This window comes from Puma concolor, chromosome E4 (genome assembly GCF_028749965.1).
Source record: "Puma concolor isolate L17-30 chromosome E4, mPumCon1.1.hap2, whole genome shotgun sequence".
NCBI lineage: Eukaryota > Metazoa > Chordata > Mammalia > Carnivora > Felidae > Puma > Puma concolor.
Window position 1 is genome coordinate 59,982,310 of NC_141683.1, and position 27,108 is coordinate 60,009,417.

The 27,108-nt window shown below is 50.8% G+C and overlaps 1 protein-coding gene across 5 annotated transcripts in view; it reads right to left on the reverse strand.

Moving 5' to 3' along the window:
- RCSD1 (RCSD domain containing 1) overlaps nt 1-27,108 on the reverse strand; it is a 75,666-nt gene that overhangs the window by 31,149 nt on the left and 17,409 nt on the right. The window lies entirely within an intron of this gene.

A 27,108-nucleotide genomic window follows, 5' to 3' on the forward strand; every position in this document is an offset into this window, starting at 1 on the left:
CTGTACAATCAGGGTGATAATCCCTGTCTCGCTGTGCTGGGATGAGGAGGATATGAGATGGATATGAGATGGAGGAGGATATGGCCACCAGAGCCAACACTTACTCCGAGCTTCCTCTGTGCTAGGCTCGTATCTTGGCACATGGGACGTGAACGATGCCAGCCGCGGTACTGAGGCTGCGCTACGGGATGTGGACTTTCTTCCCGAGGCTGGGGTGAGCTAATAAAACATTCTCATGGGGAGCTATAGGATTTGCTGTTTAGAAGCGTCCCTCTGGAAGCAGGTGGTACAACAACATGTATTTCCATCCCTTCTGGTCCTTGGGCAGCTGCCGCTCTGTGAAGGCGGTGCTGGTGGAAAGGGAAGTGTGTTTCCATCCCCCTCGCCACCTCCTTCGCTTTTCCTCCTTCTGGTGTGACTATAGCTTGTTACCACCTAACACGGGGAGCTCTCAGAGGCTTGCTGGTTAGGGACACCAGGTAGGTCCCGAGCATGATCTCGGATCGGTCCCTTTCTTGTGTCACTTGAGCTCCTGAAGCCTCAGCCTCTTCGTCTGTGCAGGGAGAATGACACCCGCCTCATCTTCCTCGCGGGAGAGTCGTGAGGCTCGGAGGACTCAAGGAGGAGAGGAAGCAGAGATGGCCGGGATGGGTACTGTCTGCACCCCAGAGTCTATGGGCTGCTGGGGAACAGAGATGGTTAAAACGTATCTAACGTGTGATGGATCTGCATGGTAGGCAGAAATGGGCCCCAAAGACGCCCACATCCCAATCCCTGGAACGTGTGGCTCTGGTAGGTTCCGTGGCCAAGGGGAATGAAGGGAGCAGGTGGAATGAAGGTTGCCGACCAGCTGCCCTTAACATAGGGAGACTGTCCTGAATTAGCTGGGTGGTCCCAGTGCAGTGACGAGCGTTCCTAGATGTGGCAGAGCCGGGTGAAAGGGGGCTGCTAGCCGGAGTGAGGCTGTAAGGAGGGTGTAACCCACCACCCCTGGCCCTGAAGACGAGGAGGGCGACAGCTGAGCCGGGCAGGCAGCCTCAGAGCTGGAAAAGGAGGGGTTTTCTCCCCTGGAGCCTCCGGAAGTGACCCAAAAGAGACCCATTCCGGACTCGTGAGCGCCAGAACCGCAAAGCAAACAGACATGAATTGTTGAAGCCACGAACTTTGTTACACTGGCCGTGGGAAAAGAGCGCGAGCCGGCAAGTTCTTGCTGAGCACCCGCTGGCCGTGTGTCTGGGCTGCGGGATCACAGTGCTAAAAACGACACACCTGCTCTCCCTGGAACCCACGTTTGCGGGGGAGGGACCGGCAGTGAACAAATGAACGAGTGGATGTATTGTATGTGAGTGGTGCTAATGCTCTGAAGGGTTAGCCTGAAAAGGGGGCGCCGGGCACTGCTTCTGGGGCGTGATCACAGGAGACCCCCCCCCCCCAGAGGAGGAGGGGGATGAGGGGCAGGGGGAGGAAGAAGAGGAGGAGGGGGAGGAAAGAGGAGGGAGGAGGTGACTCTCAGTTGAGGACGCTGTGAACTGAGGACACCATCCCTGTGAGCTGGGACCCGGTTCTAAGGGCCATGCAAAGTCACGGGAGGGTTTTAAAAGCAAAACCACTGGATTCACTTCTGTGATCCCTGTGGCTGAAAAATGGCTGGGGACAGGAGCCCAGTTTGGAAGCTGTTGCCATTGTCATAAAAGGTGAACAATGAGCATGTTGACAAGCCACTGCTGCCCACGGGGCCTCTGGCCAGGTCTGGATCTGCCAGGGCGGCCAGGAGGTGCGTTCGGGGAGGCTGAGTGCGGGGAACAGTGGAAGGGGCAGGAAGGGGGCCGAGATCCTGACAAATGTTGAGGGACAATGGCTGGGGGCAGTGGCCAGGATGAAAGCGAGTCTGGTGACAGGGGGCCCAAGGGTCTTGAAGGTCGGGAGTCTGCAATCTCGGATGTACAGCTGTTAGATGTCTAGCGTTATCTGGCCCCTCCTGCAATCTGCACCTTGAGTAAAGGCTATTCGTGCAAGTGGCAGCCTTTTATTTTTGCTTGCTTCCTTCCTTCCTGTCTTCCTTTCTCACCTTTATTCATCTTTGAGAGACACAGAGAGACAGCACGTGAGGGAGGGAGGGGCAGAGGGAGGAGCAGAGAGAGAGGGAGACACAGAATCCGAAGCAGGCTCCGGGCTCTGAGCTGTCAGCACACAGCCCAATGCGGGGCTCGAACTCACGAACCACGAGATCGTGACCTGAGCCGAAGTCGGACACCTAACCCCCTGAGCCACCCAGGAGCCCCTATTGTGCTTTCTTGAGGGGTGAGAATCCCAAGCGTCTACGGCCCACCTTTCGTGGGTAAAGGAATAGCGTCAGGCCGCAGAGTTTGTGGGTTCACCGGCTCAGAAGATGTAAACGAGCCCTTCCCACACGGCAGGCCCTCGGCCAGACTCCAGGGGTTTGTGGGTGAGTGGGCCGATGGGGCGCTTAGGGCTGCCGGCCTTGCAGGAGAGTGAGGACCAGGACTCCGCAGGGGCAGAGACCAGGGCTCAGAGGTGGCCGTGAGCAACACCTCCATCCGGGATTCAGTGGCTGTCTTAAGGATGGCTTTACAGCCGTAGGGCTGGAGCCAGCATTCTGCCGACCTCGGGAGTCTGCCAGACGAGGGAGTCTTCCCAGACTGGCAAGGGACAGGACTCAAAAGCACTTTGGGAGAAAGGATTCCCACCCAGGATGGGTGCCTGTCCAGGTGGTGCGGGGAGGAGTCAGGATCCTGCCCACGTCTCTGGCGGACAGGGGCTCCCTTTCCAGAGAGGGAAGTCTGGGGAGAAGAGCTGGGTGGTGAGAGGCAGGGCCAGCCCCAGGAGCGGAGGGCTCTCAGGAGGGTCAGGGGTCAGCCCCCGCCCCCCCGCCCCAAGTGCCTGCCGGGGATTTCTGGAGTCTGCACCCTCGGTTTGAAACCTGGCTCCTGCTACAAGGTGAGCTGGGGTGCAGAGGAGCGGCGGCCCCCCCCAGCCTTGCCTGTCGGGCGGCCTCTGAACAGCTCGGCTTCTTGTTTTCGTTTATAATTTGTAGGCCAAACGGGAGTGTTTAAAAGAACTGACTCCGCATAGCCGGCAGGGCTGATCTGGTGGGTTTTCCCCCACCGAGGCCGACAAATCAACCTACGATCCGTGGCTCTCCAGTGAGTTCAGAAGGGCCCTGTCTCACACTGCTTAGTGCCGTAACAAGGCCCGTTTCACTGAGAGCCCCTCAAGTCTGAGGTGCGGGGTGGGACCCGGGGAGCCACGCCCGGGGGTCATAGCCGCAGCCCCCTGGGGGCCCCGCATGAGAACCTAATTAGGAGCCATTCCTGCTTCCGGGGTGAGCGTGGCAGCGAGCATGTGTCCTGGGGTCCGGGACATTTGTCCTTCAGGCCGCAGCAGAAAGCCGAGACATGCCTTCTAAGATTAGAACGAGTCACCCAAGGACCCGGGCCTGCCTCCCGGTCAGCTGCAGCCTCTCCTGTTACAGCAGCTCCCCTGCCCTCCCCTCCTCCCTCCACGTCTGGGGCTGGACTTTTAGCAGGGAGCCCCTGGGGACGCTCTGCAGGTTGGGTCACCGCAGGCAGGGCGCATGGCCGGGCCCTCCGCTCCCTCCCTGCTCCCTCCTGTGGTTTTACCACATCTTGGCCTCGTTCATTCATTCATTCATTCATCCGTCCATCCATTCTTCCTGTCCCTCCAGGCCCCGGGCCAGGACAGAACAATAAACTAGTTCTTCCATAACGGAAGCTACAGTCTAGTGAGGGAGCCATGAGTTCCACGGTCATCATTATTCTTACCCCAGTTGATTGTTCACCAGGGAGGAGAACGATACCCGGGGAAAGGACAGGGAGAGCAAGTGACAAGGGGACCTGACCCGACGATCGTGTTTAAACTGAGCTCTGAAAACTAAGCAGAAGGGGTGCGAGTGAGATGCGGTGGGGAGGGGAGGGGGTGGCCAAGAGCATTCCAAGGAGAGCTGACGCAAAGGCCAAGAACCGAGAACAGGTGTTTGCGGTAATGAAAGGAGGCTGGAACTCGGAGAGCTTATCAAATACCCACAGTTTTGCAAGACTGTCTCCTTCTGCTGTAACCTCCGAGCACAGGGACCATGTCTTATTCATGTCCCCATCCCCTAGCCCATTGCCTGGCCCACGTTAAGTGCTCGAGAAATGCCAGTAAATGAATGAATGAAGAAATGAATGACGCCACGGTACCAGCCGACAGCACTGGGCTGACATTGTGAAAGCTTGATAAATATAGATCAGGACCTTGGAGTGAAAATGGAAACAAAGTGTCAGCCAGGGTTGGCTCTGGGCATACCAGAGCTGAATATTTTCATTAAGGCTCACTGACTCATCCAAGGTCACTGCAATCATAACTGGAGGGCAAGGAAGGGGCAAGGAATGAGATCTTCCTTGCCCAGTCGAATACTTAGCAGTCTGACCCTCCAACCTCTGCTTGGAGCTGGGCAATCCGTTATAATTTCGTATTCCCATCCCTGGCATCTGTCGTCTCCAGTTTTAACGACCCAATCTATCCTCATGTTTGAGGATCCTCAAACATGACCTATCTAAAACATCCTTAAAATCTGTCCATTTCTTTGTGCTCGCCTGTCGATATTTTCGGACGCGTTTCACCACGGAGCAGACTGAGGCAAAGGGAGGCACGGGTCCCCTGCCAAAGTAGAATGGCGTCTGCGCCAACGGATCTGAGGCCCACAGCTCTGCCCTGACCTCTTCCACCGTCCTCCACACCTTTGCTGCCCAGGCCGCTCTCGGCAGGAGTCTGTGATCCCTGATGCGTCCTAGAGGCCCCATACACGGGACAGGCTCCACCCGCCCTGGAAGCCTACCCGGCTGGGAGGGGCCGGAGGTCTCGAAGCTCTTATTTCATGATCTTTCCCATCTCCTCTTGCCACATCCTTCAAAGAAGAGAAAAGAAAACCACCTGCCTGAGTTTAGTTGCTTCACTTGAAAGGTCTATTGGGTCTTATAGAACAAAACTGCTGGCTTCCTTGGCCTGAAAAGGGGAGACAGGAAGGGTGGGGAGTTTGAACTTCAGCCTGCAGAGGCTGCTCGATGGCCACACCTCCGTTTCTCCTCTACCCTTCGTTCCAGCTGCTCCCTTGGGGCCTGGTGGGAGCGGGCCCTCCAGGTGCTGCTTGACAGCATTCCAGGGCAGCAGCCCCTCGTGAGTGCAGACCTGCGTGCAGTGACTGCAGGGCCACCGGGTCCCCGTTGTACCCAACGTTGTCAACACTCGGAGTGATTTATCCGCACCCACTGCCATCACTGAACCGTCTCTCTTTAGAAACTCGTTTTGAATTAATAATAGCAATAATAAAGCAGCCAACGTGCCGCGTGTCTACCAGGCCGGGTGCTGTGTTAAGACTGTCTCCTTCAAGTCTCACAACATCCCTGGGACACGGGTTTCGTAGTCACCTCCAATGTGCGGATGGGAGAACAGACAGCTCCAGAACTGGCTCAGTACTGCACAGCGACCCATGACGGGCCTGCCATCCACATGCACACGGTTTACAGAAGCCCGTGTCCTAACCACAGTACCACGCGGCCTCCAGCAGAAAAGCATTGGTGAGTTCACACTTTGAGATTAAAAAGTACTGCTGAATTAAGTAATAATAAGACAAACGACCCAATTAAAAAAAAAAAAATGGGCAAAGGTTTTGAACAGACACTTCACCAGAAAAGATATACGAGCGGCTAATAAGCACATTAGTGATTAGGTAAATGCAAATTAAAACTGCAAAGAGACACGACCACATGCGCACAAGATGGCTCAGATGCACCAAACCGACAAGACCACACGTCGGTGACGCTGCAGAGCAACCGGAACGCTCTTCCCATTGGTGGGAACGCTACATGGGAACCGGAAATCTCTTCCCATTGGTGGGAATGCTACACGGACACTGGAACGCCCTTCCCATTGGTGGGAACGCTACATGGAAACTGGAAATCTCTTACCATTGGTGGAAACGCTACACAGAAACTGGAACACCCTTCCCATTGGGAACGCTAAATGGATAGCCACTCAGAAAAATATTTTAGCAGCTTCCCATCAAGTTACACACACACTAACCTAAGAGCAGTGAAAACATATTTCCACATAAAAACTCGTATGTAAATATTTAGAGCAGTTTTATTATTAATAGCCCAGATCTAGAAACAACCCAAATGTCCATCAACTGGTGCGGGGGTAAACAAAAATACTGAGAGATACTTGTATTATAGAATACTACTTAGCAAAAAAGGAATAAACCAGAGCTACGCACAACAACATGGGTGAATCCTGAAAGCATTATGCCAAATGAAAGAAGTCAGGCACAAAACACTTCCAGGATGATTCCATTTACATAATATTTTTAAAAGGCAAAAGCTATAATGACAGCAGATCGCTGATTGCCCGGGACCGAGGGTAGGGACGGGGGACTGACTGCAAAGGTACAAGGGAACTTTCGAAGTGAAGGAAATGTTCTATCCCTCGGCTGTGATTTATACCTTATGGTGGGGAGTACATGAACGTACGTAGTTGTCAACACTCATCAATTTGTACATTTAAAATAGGTGAATTTTATGTGACAGATTTTACCTTATGAATGTGATAAACATTTAAAGCATTAAAAAAAAAAGTACTCATCAAATTAAAACGTTTTTAAAGGTTGAGGTTGCACTTTGTCTGCACTTGCCCCGGGGCTAGGGACCCCAGCCTGGTCCCAGGATGCGAGCCCCGTGGGCCCAATGGCGTTGGCAAGATGGCACCACAGTTGCAGGAGGTTGGCAGCCCCTGGAAGCCTCTAGGAGCGGGCCACACCCAGCCATTCCCGTCCAACCCAGGGCAGCTGCCAGCACTCATGAAGCAAGAATGGTGAAGCAAGTACAGAATTTGAAGCCTGAAAAGGCCCGGTTTTTCACCATTCATGGGTGGTGGAATCTCAGGCAACTGCCTGGTTTGCTCAGAGTCTCATCGGTAAAATGTGGCTAATAACAGCCGCTGTGGCATCACGGGGACGCTAAGAGTTAGTGTCTGATTAGACGGTTTGGGTTCAAATCCACATCCTGCCTCTTACTAGATCTATGATCTTAGGCAAGACTCTTAACTTTGCTGAGTCTCAGTTTCCCCGCTTGTAAAATAAGGCGTTTAAAAAAAAATTTTTTTTAACGTTTTTATTTATTTTTGAGACAGAGAGAGACAGAGCATGAGCGGGGAAGGGTCAGAGAGAGAGGGAGACACAGAACCTGAAACAGGCTCCAGGCTCTGAGCTGTCAGCACAGAGCCCGACGTGGGGCTCAAACTCACGGACCGTGAGATCATGACCTGAGCCGAAGTCGGACGCTTAACTGACTGAGCCACCCAGGCGCCCCTAAAATAAGGCTTTTAATAGCACTTGTCTCATCTGATTATATTTTTCAGGCTATAAAGCCCAAATGAGATCATGCACATAAAGCCTGGCACATAACAAGCTTTCCCTCACACGTTAGCCATTGTCGTTGTCACTTAAGATACTGACTGCCACACAGTAGGTGTTAGTTGGGACGTGGGCTCCCTCGCACTCCTTGCAGGGATGCCTGGCTGCTGCCAGTTGGTCTTGAAGAATTGCAAGGGCCGGGCAGGGACCTGCCAAGTCACTTTCATTCTCCTCCTGCAGCACAAGCTGGCAGACCAGGTGGGTTGGCATTGCAGCTCAATGTCAGAGGAATTTACAAATGGGAATCTTCTGAATCACACAAAAGAATCAAGTGTGATTCTGGGCCCCAGCCACCAGCAGCCTCACTCGCAGCGGGGCCGTCCGTGTGCTGGGTCATGTGGATGTCTTGGGGGTGATGGGGGCGGGACCAGCCATCAGAGGGAGGCCTGCCTCGGGTTTCTGTAGGTGGGGAAGGGTCTTGCCTTTCACCCAGGGCCCTGCACCACGAAGGGGCCGTTAAAGGAGAGAGCCCCATGGCCAGAGTGTGAGGGCTATGCCTGCCCCTGAAGGTACAAGTCCGACCAGGATAGCTTCTCAAGAGGGAGCAGAGGGGCGCCTGGGTGGCGCAGTCGGTTAAGCGTCCGACTTCAGCCAGGTCACGATCTCACCGTCTGTGAGTTCGAGCCCCGCGTCGGGCTCTGGGCTGATGGCTCAGAGCCTGGAGCCTGTTTCGGATTCTGTGTCTCCCTCTCTCTCTGCCCCTCCCCTGTTCATGCTCTGTCTCTCTCTGTCCCAAAAATAAATAAACGTTGAAAAAAAAAAAAAAAAATTAAAAAAAAAAAAAAAGAGGGAGCAGAGGCCCTCTGGGGCTACTGTGGGCCAATGGCTTGAGCAGCTCCCCAGGGAACATGGCTTGGGTCCAAATGGTGCAGGAGTGGGAATAAGGGGTTAAGTTTCTGGGCAGACATGCTCCGTCCTGCAGAAGGGAATATCCAGATGAGTTATTTCAAGAGCTGAGCAGCCTGAGGGCGGGGAGGCCACTGACCCAGCAGTCAGGGGAGCTGCGTGAACACTTTGCCCTTCTGTTTCCTCATCTGCGAAATGAGGGGCTCACTGAGGCCCTTAAAGCTAGCTCACTCTTTATTTTTTCACATTAACGTCACTCTGAAGGAAACGAATACCTAGGTCATCTTTCTTGTGGAGATGGAAACGGAGGGAGGTAGCCGAAGTTCACGCAGAATCGGAGCAAACTTTGCCAGCAAGCTCAGGAATCCCAGGGAGATCAGAGTGGTACGGCCTGACCATCTTTTTACACAGCTCTTCTCCTCCTCCTTCCAAGGAAGAGTCGAAGAATGGACCCCCCCTCCCATTCTCAAACCGGAAATCAAATGGGCAACGTGATGTAATCCCTTCATTCCAATTGGCAAACTGGGCTCAGGAATCCTTTTGGGAAGAAGGGTTTCAGAAGAGCAAGACGGCATGGCTCAAATGGCCTGCGAAGCGTTTAGCACTCAAGAGAAAGTGGACGAAAACCCAGCAACGAGGAACAACGACCAAACTGGATCCAGGGGTACGAGGCCCGGAGACGCGTACCTGTGAAGGGACAAAGTAAAGGAGTACAAGACAGGCCGATTCTTTCCTGTTGCTGCTGCCCCAGGTGGGGAAAGAAGAACCCTCGCTCTGGTTTTCTTTTAAAGTTTATTCATCGGGGAAGCCTTACAAAGAAGTCACGACAGGTCTGGTCTTCTTTCATTCACACCCCTCGGCTTGTTTGCTATCTGTGCACCCAGGGGCAGGTGCAGCCTCGCAGTTCTGAAGGGGGAAGGGTTGAGGCAGGCTAGTGCCTGCCTAGGGCTCTAAGAATTAATGGACCCGCAAGGAAGCTCTGGGGGTAGGTGCGGACAGGCACCCTAGCGTGGGTGACTCCCTGGGGCCCTGTGGGAAGAAGGAGGGATCCTTTCCACATGGGGCTCCCAGGTTCTGGGCAGAAATTCATCACAAGGAACCCGGAAAGGGTCCTTCCCGTGGTGAGCACACAAACACACTGATCCCAGCCCAGGAAGCAAGGCCGAAGGACACAAATAAACCAATCTCCTCCCCCTGTCCTCTCCTCCGCTTCTGTTGTCTCCTCCATCGCCTGCACATAGGAAGTTTCTCTAGACACCAGCGGATCTGCTCCTCACTTATTGGGCACAAGATGGCTTGGTTCTTTTCTTAATGTTTATTTATTTTTGAGAGAGAAACAGAGAGAAAGAGAGCAAGTGCGAGCGGGGGAGGGGCAGAGAGAGAGGGAGACACAGAAGCCGAAGCAGGCTCCAGGCTCGGAGCCGTCAGCACAGAGCCCGACGCGGGGCTCGAACTCACGGACCGCGAGATCACGACCTGAGCCGAAGTCGGACGCTTAACCGACAGAGCCACCCAGGCGCCCCCGATTTGGTTTTTCTTATCGACAATGGAGCTGTGGCCATCTCAGGCAATACTTAATCCCATCACACCCCCCAACACCTGCTCACTGCCTCCAGGGAGCCCGGGAAGGCCTTTGCTATGGCTTTTCTGGGAGAGGTGGCTCCACTCTCAGAGGCTTCCAGGCCCCTTCACACGCAGGGAATCTGGGAGTGCAAAACGACCTCCTTAACCCCCACGGAAAACAGAGAGGAAGTGGTGCTTATTTCCACCTCAGGGTCAGTATGGTGTGGTAACGACGTCAGACAGGCCCCGCCAGCCTGCTGTCCAAGCTCAGGCCGGTGAGATGCAGTGAGAGGGCTCAGAGTCCAAAGGAGAGTCTAGTCCCAGATCTGCCCCTCTCAGCGGGGACCCGTCTCCTCTAGAAATCATTCCCTCGTCTGTAAAGTGAGGATGATACCTGCTACCTAGGATCATTACGAAGATTAAACGAAATGAGTGTGGGAAGTGTCTTACGAGCCAAAAGTCATCGTTCCTCCTCTCCACCAATTTGATTTAATCTCATCAAGAACCGGTCCTCGTTAGGGTCAGGACCTGCTTGGTCGTTGAGACATTTAAGTTAAGCAGGGACTTCTCCATAGGTTCATCACTGCAGGTATTTTAAAGCCAAGCAAGATTTTTAAAATTTTTTTTTAACGTTTATTTATTTTTTGAGACAGAGAGAGACAGAGCATGAACAGGGGAGGGTCAGAGAGAGAGGGAGACACAGAATCCGAAACAGGCTCCGGGCTCTGTGCTGTCAGCACAGAGCCCGACGTGGGGCTCGAACTCACGAACCGCAAGATCGTGACCTGAGCCGAAGTCGGCCGCCCAACCGACTGAGCCACCCAGGCACCCCATGCCAAGCAAGATTTTAAAAAGATACAATATTTCCCCAGAAGTCATGGCTAAACCTCATTTTAGTGAAGGCCAGAGAAAGTTCCTGAAAAATAAAAGCAATCAGATGGCCCACAGACACATGAAAAGATGCTCAACATCAATCAACATCAGGGAAATACAAATCGAAACTCCAATGAGATTATCACCTCATACTTGTCAGAACGGCTAAAATCAAAAACACACGAAACCACAAATGTCGGCAGGGATGTGGAGAAAAAGGAACCCTCTCACACTGTTGGTGGGAATGCAAACTGGTGCAGCCCCTGGGAAACAGTGTGGAGGGTCCTCAAAAAATTACAGATAGGATTACCATATGATCCAGTAATTTCACTACCGGGTATTTACCCAAAAAGAACAAAAATACTAACTCAAACAGATATACGCACTCCCGTGTTGATTGCAGCCTTATTTATAATAGCCAAATTAGGGGCGCCTGGGTGGCGCAGTCGGTTAAGCGTCCGACTTCAGCCAGGTCACGATCTCGCGGTCCGTGAGTTCGAGCCCCGCGTCGGGCTCTGGGCTGATGGCTCAGAGCCTGGAGCCTGTTTCCGATTCTGTGTCTCCCTCTCTCTCTGCCCCTCCCCCGTTCATGCTCTGTCTCTCTCTGTCCCAAAAATAAATAAACGTTGAAAAAAAAAATATAATAGCCAAATTATGGAACCAACCCAAGTGTCCATCAATAGATGAATGGATACAGAAGATGTGGTATATATACAATGGAATATTACTTTTTTACTCAACCATAAAAAAGGAACGAGATCTTGCCATTTGCAACCACATGGATGGATCTAGAAAGTACAATGCTAAGTGAAATAAGTCAGACTGAGAAAGACAAATACCACATGATTTCACTCACATGTGGAATTTAAGAAACAAAACAAAACAAACAAAGAAAAAAAGAGATGAACACAAAACCAGACTCTTAACTATAGAGAACAGAGAGGTTACCAGAGAGGAGGTGGGTGGGGGGAAGGTGAAAACAGGTGATGGGCACTGAATGATGCATAGAATTTTTTTTTTAATGTTTATTATTTTTGAGAGAGAGAGAGACAGAGACAGAGAACAAGCAGGGAAGAGGCAGAGAGAGAGGGAGACACAGAATCGGAAGCAGGCTCCAGGCCCCGAGCTGTCAGCACAGAGCCCGACGCGGGGCTCGAACTCAACAGACCACGAGATCATGACCTGAGCTGTAGTCGGCCGCCCAACAGACTGAGCCACCCAGGCGCCCCTAGAATTGTTAAATCCCTACGCTGCATGCCTGAAACTGACAGAACACTGCCATATGCGAACTACACCGGAATTAAGATTAAAAACATTAAAAAGCAATCAATCAGCAAGTTGATTTGTTGAGAGAAATTCAGTCACGGTCCCTGCTCTGTGGAGTCCAGTTGGGGAAATCTGAACCAAAAATAAAGCAGGAGCGAGTGACGAAGATGACAGTCGTATCCATGGGGGCATGACTACTGGCCCCAGGGAATAGCGCAGGCTGTAACTGTTGCTGCATGTGAGGACCCAGGAGGGAGAAGCCACGGGGTAAGGACGGGGGTAAGATTGGATCAGAAGGTGGTTACAGACAATGCTCTGGAGACCGCGTGTTTGACTCCTAGCCCCACTCTGCTCCTGATGTGACTGTGGGCAGGGAACTTCGCCTCTTGCGGTTTCGGGGGCCTCGTCTGTAAAGTGAGGATAGCAATATTTACATCAGGGTCTTGTCTAAGATTCAAAGGAGAGCGTGCATACAGTGCTTAGCACGGAGTCTGGCACGTAATAAATGCTCGATCAGTGCAGGCTATTATTAAACATGAAGCCAAAGGACTGAGAATTTATCCTGAATCTGTCAGGAGTCCATCGGGGAGTTTAAAGAAAAAAAAAATTTGTCCTGAATTCGTACAAGGCAAACCACACTGCAAAGAGGCACTCGAGCAGCCCACAGTGGTGCAGACAGCCTTTTGGAGAAAAGGCTGGGTGTCCAGGGAAGGTGTGGGACACCCAGCTCAGGCGGCAGGAAGGATCCTGTGACCTCGGAGGCTCTGGAGCGAGGGCATGGGGAGTTCAGGGACATTCCACATTTATTCTGCCAGAAAGACGGACAAAATATAGAAGACAGCTGGGAAAATGGAAGGAAAAATCCCATTTAAGGAGCAAACGGAGGAGGGGGCTGTCAGGGGCTGGAAGAGAAGACAGAGGCTAAGAGCTGGAGATAGAAAACTCCAGACTGGTATCAGCTATAGGATCTGGCCAGAGAATACACACGTGGTCTGAGGGGAGCCTGGAATAACAATTCCCAGCATGCTTTGCTAAATTCCCACGCCTGGCTCTGGGGTTCATGACATTTTTTTTTTAATTGATAGTCTTTTTTTTTTTTTTTTTAATTTTTATCTTTTTAAGTTTAGAGGGAGACAGAGCACCAGAGGGGAGAGCGAGCAGAGCACAAGCGGGCAGAGCGAGAGGGAGACACAGAATCGGAAGCAGGCTCCAGGCTCTGAGCTGTCAGCACAGAGCCTGACCGGGGCTCGAACCCACAAACTGCGGTACCATGACCTGAGCTGAAGTCAGGTTCTTAACCGTCTGAGCCACCCAGGCGCCCTGGGGTTTATGACATTTTGAAGGCACTGAGATTAGTTAGCTGAAGCACAGGACACAACAGCAGAGTACAGGATAAAACAGTGTTAAAATGAAGTACTTCCCTTTTTTTTTTTTTTTATAATTTTTTTTTTCAACGTTTATTTATTTTTGGGACAGAGAGAGCATGAACGGGGGAGGGGCAGAGAGAGAGGGAGACACAGAATCGGAAACAGGCTCCAGGCTCCGAGCCATCAGCCCAGAGCCTGACGCAGGGCTCGAACTCACGGACCGCGAGATCGTGACCTGGCTGAAGTCGGACGCTTAACCGACTGCACCACCCAGGCGCCCCAGTACTTCCCTTTTTTAACTAAGAGAGAAATTCTAGAAGCTTTTAAAAAGAAGCTCCTCTAGCTGTAAAAAAAAAAAAAAAAAAAAAAAAAAAAAAAAAAAAAAAAAAAAAAAAAAAAGCAAAACTTTTTTTATGGCAAAAATACTGTAAATGAAGTAAAGAGAAAACAATAGATCTGGAAGTGTTTGTAACAGATGAAAAGGAGATGGTATCTGTTATGTAAAGTGCTCTTGCAAAATGACAAGAACAATGTGTAACAAAGGATATAAACAAGCCATTCACAGAAAAGCAAACCCCAAAAGTCCAGGAAACGTAAAAGATGCTCAAACTTGTGAGTTGGCAGAGAAATGTAAGTTAAATTAACCCTAAGACTTCTCTTTATGTTTATCAGACACGTCACGGGGGAGGCAGGAGAGGAGAGAAATAGTTATTGCTGTTTGGGAAACAGGAAAAAGGAACCATCATACGTTGCTGGAGGAAATGTGAGTTCTTACAGCCTTTTGGGGAAGTTATCTGTCAATATTTATTAAATTAGATTACACAAACCTTGCAGTTCAGCCCCATGCTCCTGAGAATATACTCCATAAACATAAAAGGCCCAGCATATAAGGACGTGGAGGCTGATTGTGGCCCTGTTTATAGCGGCAAAACACTGGGAACAGAGCAAAATACCCGTAAAGAGGGAAATGGTTTATGGCCCATCCACGTAATGGGTTATTATGAAACCGTTAAAAAGGATGAATTAGAGCCCTCCAAACTTCCATGAAAAATTGTAAAGTGAGAACAGTAAGATGCACAGAAGTCTGTATAATACGACTCCAGTTTGGGGTGCCTGGGTGGCTCAGTCAGTTAAGCGTCCGATTTCAGCTCAGGTCACGATCTCACAGTTTGCGAGTTCGAGCCCCGCGTGGGGCTCTGAGCTGACAGCTCAGAGCCTGGAGCCTGCTTTGGATTCTGTGTCTCCTTCTCTCTCTGTGCCCCTCCCCCGCTTGTGGTCGGTCTCTCAAAAATAAATAAATGTAAAAGAAAATTTTTAAAAATAACGACTCCAGTTTTATAAAGCAACGCTAAGCGACCCATCTCACTAGGTGTGCGTATCTACAGGAGTGTGTTTGCATAACATATATGCAATGACTTACATAGGACAGAATACTTTTATCCTGCAGAAAGGGCTATACGAGATTTCTGGAGGCTGGGGTGGTGAGGAGGGAAGCTGATTTGGAGGAGGCAAATCAAAAGGAAAACACTGCCTGTAAAACCCAATACTCTTGCTATCATTTCACTTACATCGCGTTGTGTATATGTATTTGAGTGAGTAAATTAGAACTGATTTCTGGGGTTGCCCGGCATTTTTTCTTTTTTTTTCTTTTTTTTAATTTTTTTTAAATTTTTTATTTTTTAAAATTTTTTTTTTTTAACGTTTATTTATTTTTGGGACAGAGAGAGACAGAGCACGAACAGGGGAGGGGCAGAGAGAGAGAGGGAGACACAGAATCGGAAGCAGGCTCCAGGGTCCGAGCCATCAGCCCAGAGCCCGACGCGGGGCTCGAACTCACGGACCGCGAGATCGTGACCTGGCTGAAGTCGGACGCTTAACCGACTGAGCCAGCCACCCAGGCGCCCCGCCCGGCATTTTTTCAAAGGAAAGCAAGCACATTGCCAAGACGTATAATAAGGTAAACATAACGAAAAATGTTTGCATACTGAAATGAGACTCTGAAACTCTACTCCCCAAATCTTTCGGGAAGGTCTGGTTGGAACAGGGGAACGAATACCTGAAAACAACTCTGGAGTGGGTCGTCAGTCCTCTCAAAATATCAAAACCAGGACCTGAGTGTCAGGGGACGGGACACATATGCCCAGATGGGAGGAGAAGGAGGAAGCGAAGTTAATAATTCCATAAAAATACTGTGTTGCATTTGTTATGATAAGCACCTGGCGATGTATGGAATTGCTGAATCACGATATTGTACACCTGAAATGAACATAGCACCCTATGTTGACTATACTGATACTAAAATAAAATGAATCCAGTATCCGAATATGACTCGGTGATCAAAAAGAATGAAATCTCGTCATTTGCAGCAGCAAGGAAGAACTAGACTGTATCATGCTAAGCAAAGTAAGTCAATCAGAGAAAGACAAATATATGATTTCACTCAAAGGTGGACTTTAAGAAACAAAACAGATAAACATAGGGAAGGGAAGGAAAAGTAAGATGAAAACAGGGAGGCCAACCATAAGATTCTTAGATACAAAGAACAAACGGAGGGTTGCTGGAGGGGAAGTGGGCAAGGGGATTGGCTAAATGGATGATGGGCATCAAGGAGGGCACTTGTTGGGATGAACACTGGGTGTTATGTGTAAGTGATGAATCACTGGGTTCTACTCCTGAAATCAAGACTACACTGTATGTTAACTAACTTGGATTTCAAGAAATGAATTAAAAAAAAAAATGTGTCGGTATCACAATTTCCGACCTCAAGTTATATTACAAAGCTGTAGTAATCAACATAATGTGGCACTGGCACAAAAATAAACACACGGATCAATGGAGAAGAATATAAAACCCAGAAATAAACCTACAACTATATGACCAATTAGTTTTGGACAAAGCAGGAAAGGCTATGCAATGGGAAAAGGACAGTCTCTTCGACAAATGGAGTTAGGAAAACTGGGCAGCGACACACGAAAGAAATAAACTGGACCACTTTCTCACAGCATACACAAAAATAAATTCAAAATGGTTTAAAGACCTAAGTGTGAGACCTAAAACCATAAAAGTCCCAGAAGAGAGCAGAGGCAGCAAGGTCTCTGACACCAACCATAGCAACATTATTCTACATATGTCATCCAAACAAAAAGCTTCTGCACAGTGAAGGAAACAGTCAACAAAACTAAAAGGAAATCTATGGAATGGGAGAAGATATTTGCAAATGACACATCCAATAACAGGTCAGTATCCAGAATATATAAAAAACTGATACAACTCAACAATCAAAAACCAACAATCCAATTAAAAATGGGCAGAAGACATGAACAGACATTTCTCCAAAGAAGACATACAGATGGCTAAAGGACACATGACAAGATGCTCAACATCACTCATGAGCAGGGAAATGCAACTCAAAACCACAATGAGACATCACCTCACACCTGTCAGAATGGCTAAAAACAACACAAGAAACAACAGGTGTTAGCAAGGATGTGGAGAGAAAGGAACCTTCTTGTACTGGTGGTGGGATTACAAACTGGTGCAGCCACTGTGGAAAACAGGACGGAGGTTCCTCAAAAAGTTAAAAATACTACCCTATGATCCAGCAATCGCACTACTAGGTATTTACCCAACGAACACAAAAATACTAATTCAAAGGGATACATGCACCCCAATGTTTGTAGCAGCATTATTTAGCATAGGCAAATTATGGTAGCAGCCCAGGTATTCATCAACAGATGGAAAAGAAGATGTGGTATATATACACAACGGAGTATCATTCAGCCATAAAAAGAATCAAATCTTGCCATTTGCAACAACATGGATGGAGCTAGGAGTATAACGCTAAGTGAAACAAGTCAGTCAGAGAAAGACAAACACACATGATTTCATTCACACGTGGGATTTAAGAAACAACACAAACGAGCACAGGGGAGAAAAAGAGAAAGAGACAAACCAAGAAACAGACTCCTGACTACAGGGGACAAACTGGTGGTTAGCAGTGGGGAGGTGGGTGGGGGATGGGGCAAATAAGTGATGGGGATTAAAGAGTGCCTTTGTTATGATGAGCACCGGGTGATGTATGGAATTGCCGAATCACGATACTGTACACCTGAAACGAACATAACACCGTATGGTGACTATACTGATACTAAAATAAAATGAAAAAAAAAAAAAGGTACTGTGTCACTAAGTTTAAATTTTTTTTTTTAATGTTTATTCTCGAGAGAGAAAGATAGGGCATGAGTGGGGAAGGGGCAGGGAGAGAAAGGGAGGCACAGAATCTGAAACCGGCTCCAGGCTCTGAGCTGTCAGCAGAGAGCCCGATGCGGGGCTCGAACTCGGAAACGGTGAGATCACGACCTGAGCTGAAGTCGGTAGCTCAACCGACTGAGCCACCCAGGTGCCCCTATGTCACTAACTTTAAAAATATGCACCTTGAAGCTGTTTTTAGGCTTAGTAAAATCTAGGCGAATTTACCCCATTTTCAGGAGCCCCAAACACATTTTTTAAAAAAATGTTTCATGCAGTATTTGAATCCAAACACATTTTTATTTATTTTTTTTTTTTTAACGTTTATTTACTTTTGAGACAGAGAGAGACAGAGCATGAACGGGGGAGGGTCAGAGAGAGAGAGGGAGACACAGAATCTGAAGCAGGCTCCAGGCTCTGAGCTGTCAGCACAGAGCCCGACGCGGGGCTCGAACTCACGGACTGCGAGATCATGACCTGAGCCGAAGTCGGACGCTTAACCGACTGAGCCACCCAGGCGCCCCCCAAACACATTTTTAAATCCCGTCCCTTTGCTGGTACAGACTGCTCTCTGCTCAAGGAAACGATCGATCCGAAGCCAAAGCGTCCCCTTCCGGGTCAGCATATACTCAGAAAAAAACCAATTACGAGACAAGAGAAAGGAGAAAGAGATCATTTCCTTTAGGCCCCACACCCTGATTTTCTACAGATCTTGGACCACTCAGCACGGGTACATTTCTACCCTCAACGAGACACAGGCTACGTCCCCAGCAGAGTCGTGTAATCAGCGGTTTGGGAAAGGAAAAAGAGGCCAGGAGTCAACACGGATCGTGTGTCTGCTCTGTTCGAGGCGGATCACGGACGTAGTGTTTAATCCCCTCAACAGCCGTGTGGGGTAGATACTGCTATGCCATTAGCCTTGTTTGACAAGGAAGCACAGGGATAAAGGAATCCTCCCAGAGTCCCACGCTGGTCTAGCGGAGTTGGGTGCAGAACTTGGTCAGACTGACGCTTACCGCGACACATCCATGACGTGTGTTTGTACTCTAGATGCCAGTGGTGTGGGTTCCGAACAAGAGCTGCCCTGCTGGGAATGCAGCTTGACACTTGGGAGCCACGACCTCTTTGAGAGCGGGTGGGAGACTTTCCCAGCGTGCAAGACCCGTTCTGATCCCGAGTGTACCTCCAAAGCCTGTTTTCACGCACCTGTCCGCTTTCACTGAGGGTGGGCGCTACAAACCCCGGTGCCCTCAGAGGCCAGGCAGGTGATCGACAGGATTGGGTGGGGGAAACCCCCGCCACCCGCGTGAAAGGGGCTGCTGCCACCCTTCTCCGGCCCACTGCCTGCATGGCTCACACTGAGTCGTTTTGCAGAAGGTCATTCAAGTGATTGGCTTTTTCAAGAGGAGATTAAAAGCCTGACTTGTAAGTATGATCTATTGATTTGGGTTTTTTTCTTAATGTTTATTTTTGAAAGAGAGAGAGACAGACAGACGGACAGAGGGCGAGTGGGGGAGGGGCAGAGAGAGAGGGAGACACAGAATCCAAAGCAGGCTCCCAGGCCCTGCGCTGTCAGCACAGAGCCTGACTCGGGGTTCGAACTCGTGAACCACAGGATCGTGACCTGAGCTGCAGTCGGATGCTTCACCGACTGAGCTACCCAGGTGCTCCTTGATTTCATTTTTTAACAACAAAAAACAAAACATAAAACAAAACAAGACAAAAAAAGGAAAACTTCACTGGGGCAAGACAATGCCTGCGGCATGTGATCCAGAAGTTTGCTACTTGTGATTTATGGAAAGAATGTTTATCCTATTTGGCCTGTTTTCCTGGATGATCCCCGGAGCTATCCTTTGGTTTAATAGGTGCATTTATTTTTGATTATCAAGTGTACATCACTGATTCATCGCTCTTGATATTAAATAACATCGCAGGCATTATCATCTCCTCATCGGATTCTAAGGGGGGTCAGGGTGAACTCCAGACAGGATGAGGGAGGGACCTGGGCTTGAGTCCTGCTCCTGCCCCCTCAGCGGCCACTAGACCCCTTAACCATTCTGAGCGTTAGTCTCCTAATCAGTAACACGGGCCAGAAATACCCACCTCGCAGAACGGCTGTGAAGGTTTTAAAAGACTGGCTGTGTAACAAAAGTACTCGATCAATAAGTGTCCCGTTCCTTGGAAGAGACCGATACGAGGCTCCGTAGGTTCACGTATGTTGTAAAATAGATGAACAGAGAGAGGTGTGGCTTTACTGAGGGTTTCTTTGCTTTACGAAAGGGCTTCCCGTCACCAAAAGGCTTTCCCCAAAGCTTTCCTTTGTGTGTAACTTGCTGGGGGTAAAAATAAACAGATATTCTGCCTTTTCAGTAGCTGTTCCACAGGGCTATCATAATTGGTGGGAGGTGGGAGAACTAACTGTCCCACAAATAAGAAATAAAGAATGATCCTCCCGGAGCTGCGAAGCTGTCATCGATGCCACAACAGCTAGGGACTCGACAACCGGAGGTCTTCCCGCTCTGCAGTCTCCCGGTTGCCACGTCTCACCAGGTGGCATGAGGAGCAAAGGCCCGCTCACCGCACGGCCGCATGGTGGGCAGCACAAAGCGAGCTGTGGAGGGGCCGTGTGTGCACCAGAGGGGATCCGAGGCGGCGCACGCAGGTCACAAAGCGGGGAGACGTTTTGGAAACCTCAGGAACAAAGCTGAGGATGTCATGGGCTCTGTCCTTTCTGACGGCACCGCCACAGGAAACACCTGTGGACAGCAGGAAACTGGAGGAATTAAAAATAACTGCCTGATCCCGAAAACATAAATAAAAGAGGAGAGTGAAACGGTCCCTTTTCTTCACAGGGAACACAAACAAGGCAATGTCTGGCTTGAGCCATTTCCTCTCTGCAAAGCACATCCCTCCTGTGGGCAGAGATGTGCCTGGGCCACACGCTTCAACAGCCCAAGACGTCCGGATGCCCGGGATGGCGGTCGCGGAAGGTCCGGAGCAGGCTCTAAGTCGCCACGCTGGAGATTCCTTTTGCAGGAGCGGGGGACTGAGGAAGCTGAGCTCGTTTCCTTGGGGCAGAGGTGTAGCCTCCATCTAGTTTTGGAAACGAGGGGCCCCTGTGCTCTTCCTCCACGGTTTTCCCAACCCCTGGGACTCGGTCTCTGGGAGCCATGAAGATCAGCGACAATCGCTGGGTCCCTGGATCAGGTTGAGCCCAGGAGCGGACGTGCAGGCGGTCGAATGAGGAGACATCAGATTCTGCTCTCTCTCCCCTGCCTTCCCACATTCGACAGGTCACCAAGCCTAGTGACTGTCTTCTGTTCATCCTCTACTTCCGGTCTGGCCCCTTCATTCTCACAGGGGTCGCTGCGCCTAAAGCCCACCCCCTCCCCCCACCCCCCATCACCTCTCTTGGCACTTTCTCAATAACAACAGTACCTATTTTGCATTTACCGTGTCCCAAGAATACTCTAGTGCTCAATAAAGAGATCTCATTGGGTCACCACCAGCCAGCCAGCCAGCCAGCCAGGCATTACGATCATCATGTTGTTAACGGCAGAATCGGAGCTCAGAGAGGCTATCTGACTTGTGGACGATGATGGCAAAGCCCTGGCAGTCGAGCTCCACGCCCTCTTCTTCCCACCACGCTCCCCTACGGCGCCCCAAGCACGCTCTGTATTTTCATGCCTCTGTGTCTTTGTCCGTGCTGTTTCTCTACCTCAAAAGCCTCATCTTTATTTCCTCCTGGATAGCTCTTCTTCCTCCAAGACCCAGCTTCTTGCTGCCTCCGAGAAGCCTTGGGGGACCTCTCCCATAGCACTTCCATGGCTACAGTGAACTCCGTCCCTCTCACCGGCGTGACTCCCCTTGCACGCATGTCCCATCCACTTTACCTGGGCTTCCCCCATTCCTAGCAGGGTGGCCAATTCAGAGTGGGTGTGCAATAAATATTTACTGGTTTGAAGACAACAGCCACTGGGCAAAGACTGAGGCCCTGGTTTCCGGACCAAGTCTCGGGGCCTCCACCTGTTAGAAAAAGCCAGCCGTCGTCTACTCAGCTCCTCTCCTGTATTTCCAAGGGGGCCAAGGTTTGTATTTTAGAAACTCTCCCACAGGACTCTAGCACGCACCCAGGGCTGAAAACCCTTGCTTTGATCTAAAAAAGACTTAGAGGAGGCAAAGGCTGCCAGGGCAGAAGCTTGCTAAGGGAAATCACACAACGTGTTTACGCATGTGAAATCTCTGTGAAATAAGCACCAGAAAGCAACTAACACAGAAAAACTTGCAAAACTGAAGGGGAAGATACTCCGAGTTATCATTTGGGAAGACACGGAACGTTGGTGGTCAATAATAAAGTGCAAATTGACTTTAAGGTAACATCGCACGACCGTTAGATTGGCAAAATGTGTCATCATGATAAAAAGCCAGAATTGCCAGGATTATAGGGAAATGGTTTCCTTAAAAACTGCTGTTAGCATTACCTATTGATGCGTGCCGCCCTCTCTTGAAACAATGGTCTGGGACTGTGTCACGGGAGCTTGAAAATGCTTTGCTCTATTTTCAGAATAGACACTAAGGAAATGAAGAAAAATGCAGTTTATATGAAATTATCTACGGCATTGCTATTCACAGAAAGGTGAAAAATTAGAAACCGTCTGAATACTAAATCTGAGAGAACCGATGGAGAAAACCACACGGCACGAAGGCAATAAAACACTACGCTTCCATTAAAAATGACAAGTGCTCCACATTCCTGACACAGAGATGTTTACGGAACAGAAAGAAAACAAGGGCTGGGAGATTCATTGCCTGGTAGGCAGTGATGAGACTCACAGAAACACAGATATAAACGGACAGAGACAAGAGAAGTCAATTTCGAAGGATGGGCAAAAAAAAAAAAAAAAAAAAACGTAATGTTCGTGAGCTTCGAAGCTGTCCACGGTTTTCATCATTAGAAGACGTGTGCCCCCAGCTGGGACAGCAAGTGGCAGGTCTCTCTGTTTGGAGGGGAGGCCTGGTGCCAGTCTGACAGCTGCTCGTATCTTTACCTAGGCCTCTTGGCTGGAAATACGCGCCCGTATCTGGCCAGGGTGAGGTTTCAACTTTAAAGGGGCCCAGTTCCTTTTAAACTCTAATCCTCTCCAGTCCAGATGATAAGAAGGGAATCACTGGAGAGTGAACAAAGATAGGAGCCAGGGCGGGGGGGGAATCTCCTCCCGGGGCCTGGAAACAGGGCGCTGCCCTGCTGTGGGAAAAGGCGCTGCTGTCTGTGTGAGAGGAAACATCTGGGGCCCCCCACCCAGACAGGAGTGGAGGTGAGGCGGGGAGAGCAGCCTCTTCAGGAGCAACTGGGAGAGAGGTTGCTGGAGGCTCGGGCTCCTTCTGCCAGCCCCCAGCGCCCTCTCGACAGAGGGCACATAGGCAGTGGACCGATGTCCACGGTCCTGCTGAGATTCACCCTTCGTCTTGGCCGGGTAGACATGGCGTCCCCAATGGAATAGTGACTGGGGAGTAAGAGCCCCGTACCGGCAACAGAAACTACCCGCAGGGCGATGGGGAGGAGTGGTGAAGTTCCAGACAGGGGGACCAGCACCAGCCAAGGCCTACAAGACAGGAAGCTGTGAGAGTTTTCCAGAAGGGCGGGAAAGTGCCATGGTCGCAGTCCACAGGACCGCACCGTGCGTTGGCAGGAGAGGTGACCAGACGGAGGCTGGGCCTGGGTGAGGGGAGCACGGACAGCGTGAGAGCCAGGCGGGAGCTGCCAGTGCAGCGTTCAGTGTGCCCGGGTGCCCTCTTTCCAGGATATGGCCCAGGGACAGGCATGACATAAGTAACAAGGAGCCAGGCATGGAGTGAAAGGTGGGCCCTGGGCCACCGCTCCGGTGCTCAGAGGCCTCGGAGCTCATTTCCACCCCGTGGCCGTGGTTCGGGGGCCGTGACCTCCGCCACAACCTTTCCATTCTCACCTACGGCTGGAAGTGAGGCTCTGGGTCTGGGGGTGTCGTTATGGGCTGAACGGTGTCCCCCAGACTCATATGTTGATGTCTTAACCCTCAGGACCTCGGCACGAGACCATGTGGAGACAGGTCTTCAAAGAGCAAGTTAAGTGAGAACGAGGTCCTTAGGGCAGGTCCTCATCCAACGTGACTGGTGTCCTTCTAAGACATTAGGAAACACACAGAGGGGACACCCCGTGCAGATGCCGGAGAAGACGCCCATCCTATGGCCAAGAGCAGAGGCCTCAGAGGAAACCAGCCCCGAGGACACGTTCATCTTGGACCTCTGGCCTCCAGAGCTGTGAGGAAATGCACGTCTGTTGTGTGCGCCCACGGTCTGTGGTACGTGGTTACGGGAGCCCCAGCCAACTAACACAGGCATTGAACCTCGCCTGCGGAAGCTGCCTCTGGGGCTGGGCCCCGAGGTCCCCCTCGTGCCAGCCCACCACGAATGCATTCGCTCACGGCATGGCATCAGGGCCAGAGCGCCTCGCTTCCCCGCGCTATCAAAACCGAGCCATTGGCTGGGCTGGAATTCTGGCCCTCCCTGCTCTGGTCTTAACTGGTATTTGTGTTTCTAAAACTCAAAACGCGTCACCGGACAGAAGAAGGGGGTCCCTCTAGCTCCTGAACTTTGCCCTGAACTGTGGCTAGAGCAGAGCTCCCGGCAGGAGTGAGGGGGCAGCGGTCCCTCTAGTATGGACAGGAGGCCCTTCCTCATGACCCAGGGCCTCCAGGTGGGCCCCAGGGGTATCGGGTCAGAGACATCCAAGACGAGAGAGGCCAGAAGTCCTGCCGACCCGCTGCCGGCTTCCTCATTGTGGCTCCAACATGGCTTCTGCCTCTGAGCCCAGTGACCTGGGCTGGACCCAACCTGTTCTTTCGTCTGTAACAGCTGCTCTGAGTTTCAAAGGCAAACCACAAGAGGAGGAGGAAGCAGAGACCCAAGCAGAGGTGCACACCCTGTGGCTCTCCCCCCCCCCCACTCTCTCTCTCTCTCTCTCTCAGGCTCCAGAGCGCCTGCCTCTCTTTGAGGGACCAAGTCGTTTTCCAGATACTTCCCTGTGTCTTCCAAAGCACAAAGGTGACAACACCCTGCCTCTTCTGTACCTTTTCCAAGTCCTTGACTACGAACACATGGTCCCATTTAATCCTCCCCATAAGCCAAGCAGGGATGGTGATACACCTGATGAGCACCCCAAATCTTGTGCTGCTGATCACAGCAATTCAGCGACAGACTTCAGTCCAGAGCCCTGACCTGCACCCCTGTGCCTGACTTCTCCCAGCTGGGCTGTGACACTCGCTTGGTTCTCCCCCGGGGCACACACCAACACCCCAACACCCACAGTGCCCTTCACAGGCCCCGGGGGCACAGGTGAGCTGCCTTTCACTATGGACACTCGAAGCCCAGCCCCAGGTCTGCCCTCCCTGCAAACGCTGTGGCCACACCTGGGCATCCCCATTAGAGCACAGAGCCCTAGAACCGGGCTGCCCCTTCCCTTAGTCTCCAGGGAAGCCTTAGGGAGAAAGTTCATGGCCCTGGGAGGAAGTGTCCCCCTCCAGGGGGGAGGGAGGTCCTCCCCCCTCTACCCCCACAGTCCCTTCTGAAGCCCCACTTGCCTGATCTCTAGTTCAGACGACTGACCAGCCCCCTACAGGACCCCATGCCGAGCTCTCTCTCTCTCTCTCTCTCTCTCTCTCTCTCTCTCAGAGCCACAGCAAACTTTCTGAGATGGAAATCTGATCACATGACTCCGTGCCCCCCATTGCCCTGAGAATAAAGCGGGCAGTGGCACCAAGAGGTGGCTCTGGAGAGCTCTAAGGGTTTCCCCATGATCTCATCAGCCACGCCAAATAAACACCCAACTGACTACTTTAAAAAGTGTGTGCTACAAATGCACCTCCAGGGCCCCTCAGGCTCCCCCTCCCTCGCGATCGGGACTGTGAGCTAAGCGGACCGAGCCTGAAAGAGACTCCTTGCAAATCTGAAATCCTGGGCAGAAATCGCGCACTCCCTTCTCTCCTGCCTCGTCCCAGACTGAGCCCGGGTATCACCTCCTCTGGGACACCTCTCCTTCTCCCTGCAGGTCACACCCCGATCTGTGTCCCCGGGCACACATCTATGAGAATAAGTGACCACGCTGTTGCAGTCACCTGTTATCCTTCCGACTTCCTTACTAGGCTGCAAGCCCCTTGTGGGCAGGGCCCAAGTTTTATTCCCTTTTGTGTCCAGAATTTCCGGCACAGGACCTGACATGGTGGGCGCTCATTACGTATTTTTACTAAGCAAGCAAGCGAGTGCGTGTCTCTCCTCCCTAATCCAGACCACTCTTGCCCATGACCGTGAGGGGGTTCCTAGGAGCAAGTCCACTGCTCCCCAGAGGCCATTCCAAACCCTAGGGTGTTCTGTCCCCACCCTTGACTGGGAGTGAGGCTCTTGGGGTCCCATGCTGTCTCTGCCCCGCCTCCCCCTCGCTGGCATGTAATTTCCCCTTAACTGCAGCTGTTCCAGCCGGAAGTACCAGATTGTTGCTTCATTTCCCACGGTGCCCACAGCCCTTTCCTGCCCTCCCCTGCTCCTCCCGGCTCGTGGCGGACCCACAGGAGGACCTGGGAGGACAGGGCTCTGCACCGACCCAGGCGCCACGGGTCGCTGTCACCTCACATTCCCTACAATTTGTGCACGCCAGGTACAGAGAGCCTTGAAGAAAGGAAGGAAGGAAGGACGGGGCCGATTTGGCGACATTTACTGAGAACCACAGAAACATTCATATTCTTTGACCTAATAATTCCACTCCTGGGAATTGCTTCCGAAGAAATAATTCAAAAGGACAACAAAAAAGATACATGTACTGTGTATCGCTATGTTATTTACAGTAAGGAGAACGTGAAAGCAAACGCCAATGTCCCAAAATAGAAAAAAATGATTAAATAAATTATGGTATACTTATATAACAGAATACCATCCAAACATTTAAAATGAAAAGAGGGCTATGTAGAACAAGGATACTGTCTTGGAAACAAGATTAAGTGAAAAGATACAGACTTGCATATACGCTGATTACAACTTTGTAACAGCTAAGTGTGTGGCTAAAAATAATAAAGACACACAAAATTGAAAGTAGTTACGTTACGTGGAATCATCTTTTCCCCCCAATTTTTTTTCTTAATGGAAAAGGGAATTACAATTGAGGATCAGAAAGGAGCAAGAAAAAGAAAAATAGTTGTGTTAGGATGATGAATTTTTACAATTTTACCTTTAAATGTGCAATATTAATAATCTAATAATCTAATAATAATAGAGAATGCAAGCAGGAGAGAGGGGCAGAGAGAATCTTAAGCAGGGTCCACGCTCAGTGCAGAGCCCAACATGGGGATCCATCCCATGACCTTGGGATCACGACCTGAGCCGAAATCAAGAGTTAGCCACTCAATGGACTGAGCCACCCAGGCGCCCCTA